Source organism: Dermacentor andersoni, unplaced genomic scaffold (genome assembly GCF_023375885.2).
Source record: "Dermacentor andersoni unplaced genomic scaffold, qqDerAnde1_hic_scaffold ctg00000676.1, whole genome shotgun sequence".
NCBI lineage: Eukaryota > Metazoa > Arthropoda > Arachnida > Ixodida > Ixodidae > Dermacentor > Dermacentor andersoni.
The window spans coordinates 1-12,500 of record NW_027315356.1 but is presented as its reverse complement, the minus strand read 5'-3'; the positions used below and the strand labels follow the sequence as shown (position 1 = coordinate 12,500).

Sequence of the window (12,500 nt, the reverse complement as noted above, 5' to 3'; positions counted from 1 at the left end):
AGCGCGCCGCTTCAGCGGGCACCGCAGGGGCGACTAAAACCTGGCGGGAGGCATCGTCTCGTGTAGCGTCGCCCCTGCCCCAACTGGAGTGGCCCAGTCTTTAGGGGACAGAGACTGCGAAGCACTTGGACCGACGGCGGACTACGACGGAACGCTTCAGCTCGGCCAACGGGGCACCCACGCTCTCGAAGGAGACATTTTCCGTTTCGCGGCAATTCTCCGCCGTGCCGTGACTCTTCTCGCTCGCAGACTGCGCTGTCGCGTCGAACCGCTTTCGGGGGCCACCCTTCTCCTCCCCGCTCCTCGCAAGAATCTGCCGATTCCCATTCCTGCGACGAAGCCCGGAAGGGCGCCCACACAACTGCGGTGACGTGAACGAGCGACCAGCTCTGGAGCTCGACGTACTTCGAAGGCAAACAGCGCAAATTGCGATCGCGCTGGCTTTGCGCACGGCGCGGGAATCGGCCGGCGTTTCATTCCCACGTTTTCCGTGCACGCAAGCGTGCGCTTCCGACTCTCTCGCAAACGTGCGCGCTACATGGCAACAGACGTTCGCGCCTCGTGCTTGGACCGCTCTTTCCCTGCAGGTATCCGACTCCATCCTGCGGCGGTCTTGCTAGAGGCGCGCACTCGTCACGCTGCAGTAGTAATGCCTCGTTTCCGTCTTTTCGAAGAATTGGCACAACGGTTTGCCACCGTCTCCCTCTCGTGAGGCCGCTGGCGCGTGGCTTTAGCGCTCAACGTACTGTCCATGATGCCGACGCGGTCAAAACGAGTCGACGGACGCACGTTCCCTGTGCGCCGAAGTCTCTCTTGATATGTGATCCGACCCTCAGACAGACGAAGCCAAGGGAAGACCCAAGGCCGCAATGTGCGTTCAAAGAATCAGTGCTCAGTGTGTCCTGCAATTCACACCAAGTCTCGCAGCTGGCTGCGTTCTTCATCGACCCGAGAACCGAGTGATCCACCGCTTAGAGTCGTGAAAAATAGTTTGTTCAATTCAGTACAGTACAACCAGGGTTTTAGGCACGTGGCGTCTCCCTGTGTGTGGTTTCGAAGAGCGCCTTTCGGCGTGCGCTCCTCCAGTCTCGCTCTTTCGGCGGCCGCGTCTCAGCAGCTGAAAGCCTAATGGCACTCCACTCCTGCTACTCGCGCGTGTGTTTTGCGCCCACGCCTTCCTCGCTTGCCCTCGAGGTAGCTTATGCCGTTTGCGCGCACTCGAAGCCGGTTTTACCTGCCATCCAACCACCGGACCCGTGTGTCTCGTGTGCACGTTCACATCGCTCCACTAAAAATTGCAAAGAGCGACAGAGCCATGATTAGGGCTAAGCCGCTGTGGAGTCTTTAACGGCTACACGGCCACGGGCAGGGCTTCACCCCCATCGACGTGCTTCGCTTCAGTCAGCAGTAGGTTCATAGAAGGGCCTCAAACACACACACACTTTCGCATCGGCAGATCGCCGCAGCATAACCGCTGTTGATCCAACAGCCTACTTGAGACGAAAGACAAGAGCCCGGCGCGCGTACTCGCGCAGCTCTCCAAAACCACTCGGCCAGTGCCAGGGACGGCTCCCTGCGCCGGCGCCACAACAAGTCTACTTGAGGCGGAAGACGAAGCCAGCAAGGGCCTGGCCGCAAGTGCGTTCGAATCCGGGACTACAGTCCCTCGTCTGTCCGTACTTCCTCTTTCGACGTGCGGCGCCTTCCCAAAGCGCACAAGTCCGCTAACCGCAGAACGCTTCCGACGTAGCAAAGCCGCGTTTCCTTCGGTACTTCGCAGCAACGCCGCCTTTCCCTCGGCGGCGGGCGAATAGCCTGCAGACGTCGTCGCATTAAACCGCGATCTCGACACCTCGCGCGTCACGAGCAGGAGCCGACCGGCAGCCTCCGGCCCTTTCGGACTCGGTGGCATTTGCCGCGGAGGACGGGAGAGCACTTTAGGCCACGGTTCCTTCCGTACTTGGCAGCCGCACCCTCATACCGACAGTTCCATGACCGACCGAGCGCCACACCGTTCCTTTAGTACTTGGGCGGCAACAAAGTCGGGTCGTTACTCCATACTCGCCGCAGGAAGCGACCGGCAGCCGCCAGACTTTTCAGACTCGGCAGCGTTTGCCGCGGAGGACGGGAGAGCGCTCGCACCACGGTTCCGTGTGTGTACTAAGCGGCAGCGGCATTAGCTCTCGACCGTCAGTTCCTTGACCGACCGCACGCTTCGCCGTTCCCCTCGTACTGGGCAAAGCAGCAGGTCGGGTCGTCTTACTCCCATTCCGCGCAAGAGCGCCAAAGCGGACAGAAAGCCCACCCAGTGTGCGTTACGCCGTTTCTACCCGCGGGCGCGGCCAAGCCAACCGTCCAAGGTTGCAGCCGGCGTCCACTGGGCGCAACAAATTTGGCACGGGGCGGCCCCTCAAAATTCAGGCAGTCCCCGGCATGTTCGGGTATAGCCGTCCCCGCGTCCAAGCGGGGGCCAGCGGCGGAAAGCGTCGGGCGCAGCGAGCTGCTTCTCCAAATAGAAAGTTTTCGCCACCCCTTGCCACCCTTCACAATCCGGTAATGATCCTTCCGCAGGTTCACCTACGGAAACCTTGTTACGACTTTTACTTCCTCTAAATGATCAAGTTTGTCATCTTTCCAACAGACCGGCGCACCGAAAGGCCGCGCCGGACATCGGTCCGAAGACCTCACTAAATCATTCAATCGGTAGTAGCGACGGGCGGTGTGTACAAAGGGCAGGGACGTAATCAACGCGAGCTTATGACTCGCGCTTACTGGGAATTCCTCGTTCAAGGGGAACAATTGCAAGCCCCTATCCCAATCACGAAAGAAGTTCCACGGGTTACCCAGTCTTTTCAGACAGGGATAAAGACACGCTGCTTCCTTCAGTGTAGCGCGCGTGCGGGCCCCGGACATCTAAGGGCATCACAGACCTGTTATTGCTCTGTTTCGTGCGGCTAGGGAGCCGCTTGTCCCTCTAAGAAGGTTGTAAGGTGCTGGAACCCCGCACCTATTAATAGGCTAGAGTCTCGTTCGTTATCGGAATTAACCAGACAAATCGCTCCACCAACTAAGAACGGCCATGCACCACCATCCACCGAATCAAGAAAGAGCTCTCAATCTGTCAATCCTCCCAGTGTCCGGGCCGGGTAAGTTTTCCCGTGTTGAGTCAAATTAAGCCGCAGGCTCCACTCCTGGTGGTGCCCTTCCGTCAATTCCTTTAAGTTTCAGCTTTGCAACCATACTTCCCCCGGAACCCAAACACTTTGGTTTCCCCGGAAGCTGCCCGCCGAGTCATTGAGTAACTCAGGCGGATCGCTGGTTGCATCGTTATGGTCAGAACTAGGGCGGTATCTGATCGCCTTCGAACCTCTGACTTTCGTTCTTGATCAAAGAAAACATTCTTGGCAATGCTTTCGCAGTAGTTCGTCTGCGACGGTCCAAGAATTTCACCTCTAGCGCCGCAATACGAATGCCCCGTCTGTCCCACTTAATCAATACCTCGTATTCCAAAAACCAACAGAACAGAAACGAGGTCTTGTTCTATTATTCCATGCAAGTTTATTCAGGCGACTCGCCTGCGTGAGCACTCTAATTTTTTCAAAGTAAAAGCACCGGCCTTCTCGAGGCACACAATGAAGTGCACCAAGAAAGGACCGGCATGATGTTCAGTCCGAGCCGTCGCATCGGGTAGATGCACTACTCGTCTGGAACTGAGATCCAACTACGAGCTTTTTAACCGCAGCAGCTTTAGTATACGCTATTGGAGCTGGAATTACCGCGGCTGCTGGCACCAGACTTGCCCTCCAATTGATCCTCGTTAAAGGATTTAGAGTGTACTCATTTCAATTACGGGGCCTCAAAGAGTCCCGTATTGTTATTTTTCGTCACTACCTCCCCGTGCCGGGAGTGGGTAATTTGCGCGCCTGCTGCCTTCCTTGGATGTGGTAGCCGTTTCTCAGGCTCCCTCTCCGGAATCGAAACCTGATTCTCCGTTACCCGTAACAACCATGGTAAGCAAGTAACCTACCATCGAAAGTTGATAAGGCAGACACCTTGAAAGAAACGTCGCCGGCTCGTGGCCATGCGATCAGCACAAAGTTATCCAGAGTCACCACACAATACGGGCCGAAACCCGATCGATCTTGGTCTAATAAAAGCACCCGTCGCCCAAAGGGCTTCAGGCTCACTGCATGTATTAGCTCTAGAATTGCCACAGTTATCCAGTAGGAAGAAACGATCTAAGGAACCATAACTGATTTAATGAGCCATTCGCGGTTTCGCCTTATTTCGGCATGTACTTAGACATGCATGGCTTAATCTTTGAGACAAGCATATGATTACTGGCAGGATCAACCAGGTAATCGTTCAACTGCGCGTCCAGCCTATCAAGCAGGCCGGACGCCGTTTTTGCGATGCCGAGGCCACCTTCAGGCGCCCCTACACGCTTCGTTCTCGCAAAGGGTAGCACTTTGCACAGTCCGAGACGACGGCGTTCGAGCTCGCAACGGCGCCCTCCCCGCAGGGCCGGGTATCGCCACGCGGCAAGAAGCACGCAACATTCTCGATAGACCGGTTGTGTCGACTCGATCGCGGCTTGCGGTTTCTCTCGAGCCCGCAGCACTGGTGGACCGACCGACACTTGCAACGTAGCCGAGACGGCAAAGCCGCTAGGCGACGGGTCACGCCCGCGCCTTCGGCGCTTTCGTATTTGATTCGTCCGAGGACGATGCGGAACACACTTCGATATCGTGGAAAAAGCGTCGTCCGACAACCAGCCCCTAACGCATCAAGCGGATGAGGCTGCAGACGTCAGCTGTGGGATCCACGGGAGCGATAACCGGGGACACGCTTGACGGGCACGAAGCCCGCCGCATATCAAACACCCAGGTCGCTTTGGGGGCGACTGCTCTCTGGGACCCCCATATAATAGCAGCGATAAGTACCCAGACCTCCATGGGGCCGTACTCGTGCCACTTTCGACGAGCGTTTGGCGAAAATCGTGCCGCCTCGTAACGCCGCGAGCAAGATTGAAAGCTTACGTCGGCAGCACAATGCCGAAGTCGTGAAAGCGCAGCGCGTCCACCGAATGCGCGAACGGCAATTTCTCGCCAATGGCCAGTACGGTTTCCTGCACAATTGCCTGTCTGTCGCCCTACGGGGCCCCCGGCCGATCGATTCGAGGCACGCTAGCACGGCCCCTTCGCCATTTCCGAGCACGAGTGCGAACAGTGCGGGCGGCGTGCTCGACGCCCCGGCTGACGTCGTTTCGGACTTTGTCTCTTCGCGTGCTCGCGGCAACGCCGCGGCCAACGACGACGTCTGCGCGGTTCTTTGCCGGTTCCCGGCGAGCTACAGTGCAGCCCTCTGCAGGGTGACACCGGCTCCGTCGTGGCCGTGCGGCGGCTTGTACGCAAAAGTTGCGTCAAAGGCGTCGCGCTCGCGCCGCCCCGGCACACGCGGTTTCGGACTTTGTCTCTTCCAGCGCTCGCGTAGTCGTGGGCACGATTGTCGACGTCGCAACGGTGCGCGGACACCGCCACGAGCACGCGCAAGACGAAAATCGCACTACGGTACAATGTCGGCCGGGGCCGTACGGCCCCTTACAGTAGCAGCGATAAGTGCCCAGACCTCCATGGGGCCGTACTCGTGCGACGCGGCGGCGTACTGCGCCGAGCCGAGCGCCATATTTGGCTTTTGCAGGGCGGATTCGAGCTCTGGCGATCGCCGCGGTACCGCCGCTCACCGATTCAAGGCACGCTAGCGCGGCCCCTTCGCCATTTCCGAGCACGCGTGGCGAACAGTGCGGCGGCGGCGTGCTCGACGCCCCGGCTGACGTCGTTTCGGGACTTTGTCTCTTCGCGTGCTCGCGGCAACGCCGCGGCCAACGACGACGTCTGCGCGGTTCTTTGCCGGTTCCCGGCGTGCTACAGTGCAGCCCTCTGCAGGGTGACACCGGCTCCGTCGTGGCCGTGCGGCGGCTTGTACGCAAAAGTTGCGTCAAAGGCGTCGCGCTCGCGCCGCCCCGGCACACGCGGTTTCGGACTTTGTCTCTTCCAGCGCTCGCGTAGTCGTGGGCACGATTGTCGACGTCGCAACGGTGCGCGGACACCGCCACGAGCACGCGCAAGACGAAAATCGCACTACGGTACAATGTCGGCCGGGGCCGTACGGCCCCTTACAGTAGCAGCGATAAGTGCCAGACCTCCATGGGGCCGTACTCGTGCGACGCGGCGGCGTACTGCGCCGAGCCGAGCGCCAATATTTGGCTTTTGCAGGGCGGATTCGAGCTCTGGCGATCGCCGCGGTACCGCCGCTCACCGATTCAAGGCACGCTAGCGCGGCCCCTTCGCCATTTTCCGAGCACGCGTGCGAACAGTGCGGGGCGGGCGTGCTCGACGCCCCGGCTGACGTCGTTTCGGACTTTGTCTCTTCGCGTGCTCGCGGCAACGCCGCGGCCAACGACGACGTCTGCGCGGTTCTTTGCCGGTTTCCCGGCGTGCTATAGTGCAGCCCTCTGCAGGGCGACTCCGGCTCCGTCGTGTCCGTGCGGCGGCTTGTACGCAAAAGTTGCGTCAAGGCGTCGCGCTCGCGCCCGCCCCGGCACACGCGGTTTCGGACTTTGTCTCTTCCAGCGCTCGCAACCATGTCGGGGCCGACGCCGACGACTGCGTGGTGTTTCAACGATTGCCGGCGTGACACAATGCAGCTGCGTGCGGGATGCCAGCGATTCCGTCGTGTCCGTGCGGCGGCATGTACGCAAAAGTTGTGTCAAAGGCGTCGCGGCACGCGCCGCCCGCACACGCGGTTTCGGACTTTGTCTCTTCCAGCGCTCGCGTAGTCGTGGGCACGATTGTCGACGTCGGAACGGTGCGCGACACCGCCACGAGCACGCGCAAGACGAAAATCGCACTACGGTACAATGTCGGCCGGGGCGTACGGCCCCTTACAGTAGCAGCGATAAGTGCCCAGACCTCCATGGGGCCGTACTCGTGCGACGCGGCGGCGTACTGCGCCGAGCCGAGCGCCAATATTTGGCTTTTGCAGGGCGGATTCGAGCTCTGGCTATCGCCGCGGTACCGCCGCTCACCGATTCAAGGTCACGCTAGCGCGGCCCCTTCGCCATTCCGAGCACGCGTGCGAACAGTGCGGGCGGCGTGCTCGACGCCCCGGCTGACGTCGTTTCGGACTTTGTCTCTTCGCGGTGCTCGCGGCAACGCCGCGGCCAACGACGACGTCTGCGCGGTTCTTTGCCGGTTCCCGGCGTGCTATAGTGCAGCCCTCTGCAGGGCGACACCGGCTCCGTCGTGTCCGTGCGGCGGCTTGTACGCAAAAGTTGCGTCAAAGGCGTCGCGCTCGCCGCCGCCCCGGCTCACGCGGTTTCGGACTTTGTCTCTTCCAGCGCTCGCGTAGGTCGTGGGCACGATTGTCGACGTCGGAACGGTGCGCGGACTACGCCACGAGCACGCGCAAGCCGAAAATCGCACTACGGTACAATGTCGGCCGGGGCCGTACGGCCCCTTACAGTAGCAGCGATAAGTGCCCAGACCTCCATGGGGGCCGTACTCGTGCGACGCGGCGGCGTACTGCGCCGAGCCGAGCGCCAATATTTTGGCTTTTGCAGGGCGGATTCGAGCTCTGGCGATCGCCGCGGTACCGCCGCTCACCGATTCAAGGCACGCTAGCGCGGCCCCTTCGCCATTTTCCGAGCACGCGTGCGAACAGTGCGGGCGGCGTGCTCGACGCCCCGGCTGACGTCCTTTCGGACTTTGTCTCTTCGCGTGCTCGCGGCAACGCCGCGGCCAACGACGACGTCTGCGCGGTTCTTTGCCGGTTCCCGGCGTGCTATAGTGCAGCCCTCTGCAGGGTGACACCGGCTCCGTCGTGTCCGTGCGGCGGCTTGTACGCAAAAGTTGCGTCAAAGGCGTCGCGCTCGCGCCGCCCCGGCACACGCGGTTTCGGACTTTGTCTCTTCCAGCGCTCGCAACCATGTCGGGGCCGACGCCGACGACTGCGTGGTGTTTCACGATTGCCGGCGTGACACAATGCAGCTGCGTGCGGGATGCCAGCGATTCCGTCGTGGCGGTTGCGGCGGCTTGTACGCAAAAGTTGCGTCAAAGGCGTCGCGCTCGCACCGCCCCGGCACACGTGTTTCGGACTTTGTCTCTTCGAGCGCTCGCAGCGATGTCGAGGCGATCGCTTACGTCTGCACGGTTTGCGGTGTGCTACAATGCAGCAGTCTGCCGCACTACACCTCTTGGTTGCCGAGGCCAGCACGGCAATTTACTGAAGCGAGCGCATTGCGCCCAGGCGGCAGCGGACTTTGTTGCTATCTGTCTCGCGTGTGTATGAACGGCTGCAGCTGCGCGAAGCAAGTGTACCTATTTTCACTCTCTCTCTGTCTGCCTTTGAGGCGACTGTAATTTCACTTTAAACGCAACTGGAGGCGGGAGCAACCTGATGAGAGTAGGTGGACTTCGGTACATGTTGTAATTTAGAAATTGCTTTCAAGCTTTGAGGACATACACCTTCGCGCCATCTGCTTTCCCCGTCTCTTTGGCACTTTATAGTATGTGCTGCATGCTCTGCATTCCAAAGAAACACGCCTGTGTCTCTCCCTCTCTCACGTTCTTCTTCTTTTTGTAGCTGCTGTTGTAGAAGATGCTATGCTCTTTAATCGCTGTAACATAGAGTGCTTGCACAAGCCAACAACTGTTGCGCGTTTTTTTTTTTTTTTTTCTCTTCCCAAGACGTTTCTGCCATTATTCACTAACTCTCGTTCTTAGTATGCAATGGAGCGTTAGCTCGCGCCATCTACCTTTCTTTCTGTATTGCAAAGTCCGCAGGTTTTCCTAGTTCCGTACACAGATGGCGCTAATGCGTTTTGGCGCCAGGTTCGAACGACCTCGCTGTACTCGTGTTTCCCATTTGAATGTTTCAAAGGGGTTTGCGACAGGGGGTGGTTCTTGTGCAAGGCTGAGCTTTCCAGCTGCGTTTAAGCTATGCTAGCATGTGTGCGTATATATATATATATATATATATAAATACACAAACACACACACACACACACACACACACACATGCATATATACATACACACACACGGTAATGGTAAAGATGATGAGGTAGCACTTTTTTTTTTTTTTTACAATGCCTGTGTTTCAGATGGCGATCTTTCTCCCCTCTATGTTTCCGGTGGGAAGGAGTGTGCAGCGTTTTCTATATTTATTTTGTCATTCACTTCTATGTTGCTCGTCTTCGTACATGGGGCATGCTACCTAATTCTACCGGTCGAATCGACACGTTGCGATCCGTCCCGGCCTGTGCCGTATCAAAATTTTCAGTGGGCCTTGCGGTAAATAAAAAGAAATGAAGGAAATGCGCGTAGTATATTACAATTGCACACGGGCTTGAAACGAAGCCCTCAAGGAAGGTCACCTTGAGCGGTCGCATTCAGACGGAAGTAAGGCATTCCCCTGGCGCGTTTTTTTCCGCTCGCCTGTTCCGTTTTCTACGAGGTTGCCTTGGTTGGTTTCGCGTTACAAGCAAGCTTGCACTCGGGTCTCGTTTCTACGCGACAGCGTTTCGTTAACAGCGAAAGACTGAGGCGTTGCGAGTTCATCCGTGAGATAGGAGCGTTGAGTCTGTACACAGGCTGAATTTTATAATATTGCCCACGCTGTTGCTGAGGTTACCCATGTCGGCAGGGCGCCCACAAGGCAGTAGTACAATGAAGTGAAGTGAAGGACATCGCTTCTCGGCCTTTTGGCTAAGATCAAAGTGTAGTATCTGTTCTTATCAGCTTAATATCTGATACGGGTTCTATATGGACCCACGATATTAAACCTATTTTGGAAGTTGGCGGAGTGCTTGAAGCCTGCTTCACCTCCGCCGCAGGTCGGCCCGGTATGCACTACCTCCGGGATCGGCCCCGCTCACTTAGGTGAGACTTCATTCAATCAAAATGAAGAGCACAAGCTCAACGCGAGCAGTGACTTGACACGCACCATTCCTATACTACACGCAACGATGCCGGTTCGCGGACCACGAGAGTAATTAAACTGCCACTCCATCTGTGTGTAGCGTCGCACTTGTTGCGTCGCAAATGGGACAGCCGCTCCAGCAAATTTCTAGTTATGGGCTTCGAGAAAAATTAATGAAAGCAAAAGAAAGAACCAGAATTCCTATTTGTCCGATGTCTCTGAATGATTGTCTCCTGTAAAGAGCCACTTGGGGGGATGGGGGGTAGGATTAGCCGTGGGGTTCGCAATCAATATGAATCCCACTCAAAGCCAACACTGGATTTTGGAGTTCACTATCGCTTGGATCCGTAAACCACCGCGGCCACGCAAGCTCGCCCTGCCGCCGAAATCCGCTGCCCAAGTGGAAGAAAGATTCCCTATGAAAGAAAAATAGAGTGCCCGATTTCTGGCAACTACTGTGCAGCCTTTGTGTACACATTTTCGCAGCAGTGGGACCGAGCGCCTCGAAAACAAACTTGTCGTATGCCCAAATGTGGCGAAATATATTCAAGGGTTAAAAGGTGCCTCATCTTTCTAACCTGTATGTTACGAAGACCTGTTGCTACCTTTTCATCATGAACATCATCATCATCATCATCCTGGCTACGCCCACTGCAGGGCAAAGGCATCTGCCATGATCCTCCAAGTACCCCGGTCAGGTGCCGATTGTCGCCATGTAGTCCCTAATCTAATCTGCCCTCCTAACTTTCTGCCACCCCCTGCTACGCTTCCCTCCTCTTGGAATTCAGTCTGTAACCTTAATGGCCACCGGTTATCTTCCCCCCAGATTGCATGCCCTGCGCATGCCCATTTGTTTTTTCCTGGTTTAAACTTTGGTGTCATTAACGAGCGTTTCTTCTCGCACACCCAATCTGCTCTATTCCGATCCCCCGTGACGCCACACCCATCATCCTTCTTTCCAGAGCCCGTTGCGTCGCCCTCAGTTACCCTTCGGTAATCCTCAAAGCTTTTTGTTGGGGCACTCGTGGCATCTTTCTCGTTTAATGAAGTCAAATTTTTTTCAGTTTTGGGGGAAAACTCAATGAGCTAGGCGCGATTGTGTCCCTGGCGCCGCTCTCAACAAGATGGCGGCGCCCATGCTTTTTGCCTGCAGGTTCGGCCCTACGCAGAACACGCCTGCCGGGCAGTGTAGCCACGTTGAAGGGGCAAAGCGTAGTGCAGTGAAGCGCTTGCTCGGGCGAAAAACGCAAATATGAGCCAAACAGGAATTTCCATTATTGGAAATTCCAGTTCAGTTTGCGCATTGCGTTCGCCTAAGGTAAAGGAACACAAATGCGAGTGCCACAGCAGTCAAGTCAAAGCTTAGGATTGCGTATCATTTTTTTTTTTTTTTTTCTTTTCGTGCCTTTACTCCTGGCCTGCGTGGCCCTAGCGCGCATGCACACGAAAGTAATGAAATGCTGAAAACACGAAATAATGCGGTGCGGCTGTATCATATCTATTTTGTGCGCTTTGTTCTTTGTGGACTACAGCGGTGTGCGTCATGAGAAAGTTTCGGTGCCCTTCTTGGGTGACCAGTGAAGCTATATTTAAAACCACATTGATTTGTACGGTTATTGCTACAAACTGGCGTGTGGGTTGTTTTTCTTTTCGCTGCCAACGATGGGTTATCGCAACCGCGATCGGTTCTGCTGCTACGCTAGACGCGTGCTTGCCAACGGTTGGCTCTATACGCGACCCGCGACGCGTGGTCGGCACATTCAAGCAGTCAATTGCAAACCGTTCCAAGAAAAAGGATGTACTCCACTTGCCACCTAGTTCGACGATTGTACTTTCTGACCCTCGAGGAAGCGCCGCCTTCCCACGTTTTCTATAATACGATAAGATTCAGAGCGACCGCGACCACTTGTCTTTGTCAATATCTCGGAAACGCTTTCTTTGTTTTCTTTTTTTTTTTTTAAATCCAGATACTCAGACGCGCCCGTGTTCACGCGCACTTGTTCTCTCCGATAAGCAGGGAAGCTCGGTTGGGTGGTGTCGGGCCTTGCGCATGCGCTGCTGAGCTCGTCGCTTCGCCGGCCGGTCGATGCTGGCGCGGTACTGGTAATGAACTTCGACGTGCATGGTGAAACGTCACTTTGTATTGCCACTGTAGACTAGCAATGCAATGTGTTTGCGAGCGATTGGATAAATGAGAAAGCGTGCACTGTCTACAGTTCATGCCCCTCTAGAGTAGTGGAAATGTTGCTCCAAGTGTTAGGTTTGTAATTTGCGCCTACGAACATGAACTAAACAAAGAAAATGGTCTGCAGCCGCCTTCGCTTCATAAAATTCCCGTACGAAGAAATTTCCGTGCGCGAATGAGAGAGCAAAAGAGAGAAACCATGTTAAGAAGAATGGCTGCCTTTTACGTGATCTCGCGCATGAAACCAGACGATAGATTAATTTTAGCCGTTCATTTTGATTTGCCGAATGTAAACCGGAACACTTTCTCCACGCGGTCTTCAGATTTGAATGGCA

The 12,500-nt window shown here is 56.3% G+C and overlaps 3 non-coding genes across 3 annotated transcripts; 1 reads left to right on the top strand and 2 right to left on the bottom strand.

Annotated features, from left to right (window-relative positions):
• Nucleotides 1-826: 826 nt before the first annotated feature.
• Nucleotides 827-979, bottom strand: LOC140214838 (5.8S ribosomal RNA). Its single transcript, XR_011891767.1, has one exon. It is a non-coding gene; the product is annotated as a 5.8S ribosomal RNA (ribosomal RNA).
• Nucleotides 980-2,554: 1,575 nt separating this feature from the next.
• On the bottom strand, nucleotides 2,555-4,360 carry LOC140214839 (small subunit ribosomal RNA). Its single transcript, XR_011891768.1, has one exon. It is a non-coding gene; the product is annotated as a small subunit ribosomal RNA (ribosomal RNA).
• Nucleotides 4,361-9,746: 5,386 nt separating this feature from the next.
• Nucleotides 9,747-9,936, top strand: LOC140214844 (U2 spliceosomal RNA). The gene has a single exon (XR_011891773.1). It is a non-coding gene; the product is annotated as a U2 spliceosomal RNA (small nuclear RNA).
• The last annotated feature ends 2,564 nt before the right edge of the window (nucleotides 9,937-12,500 follow it).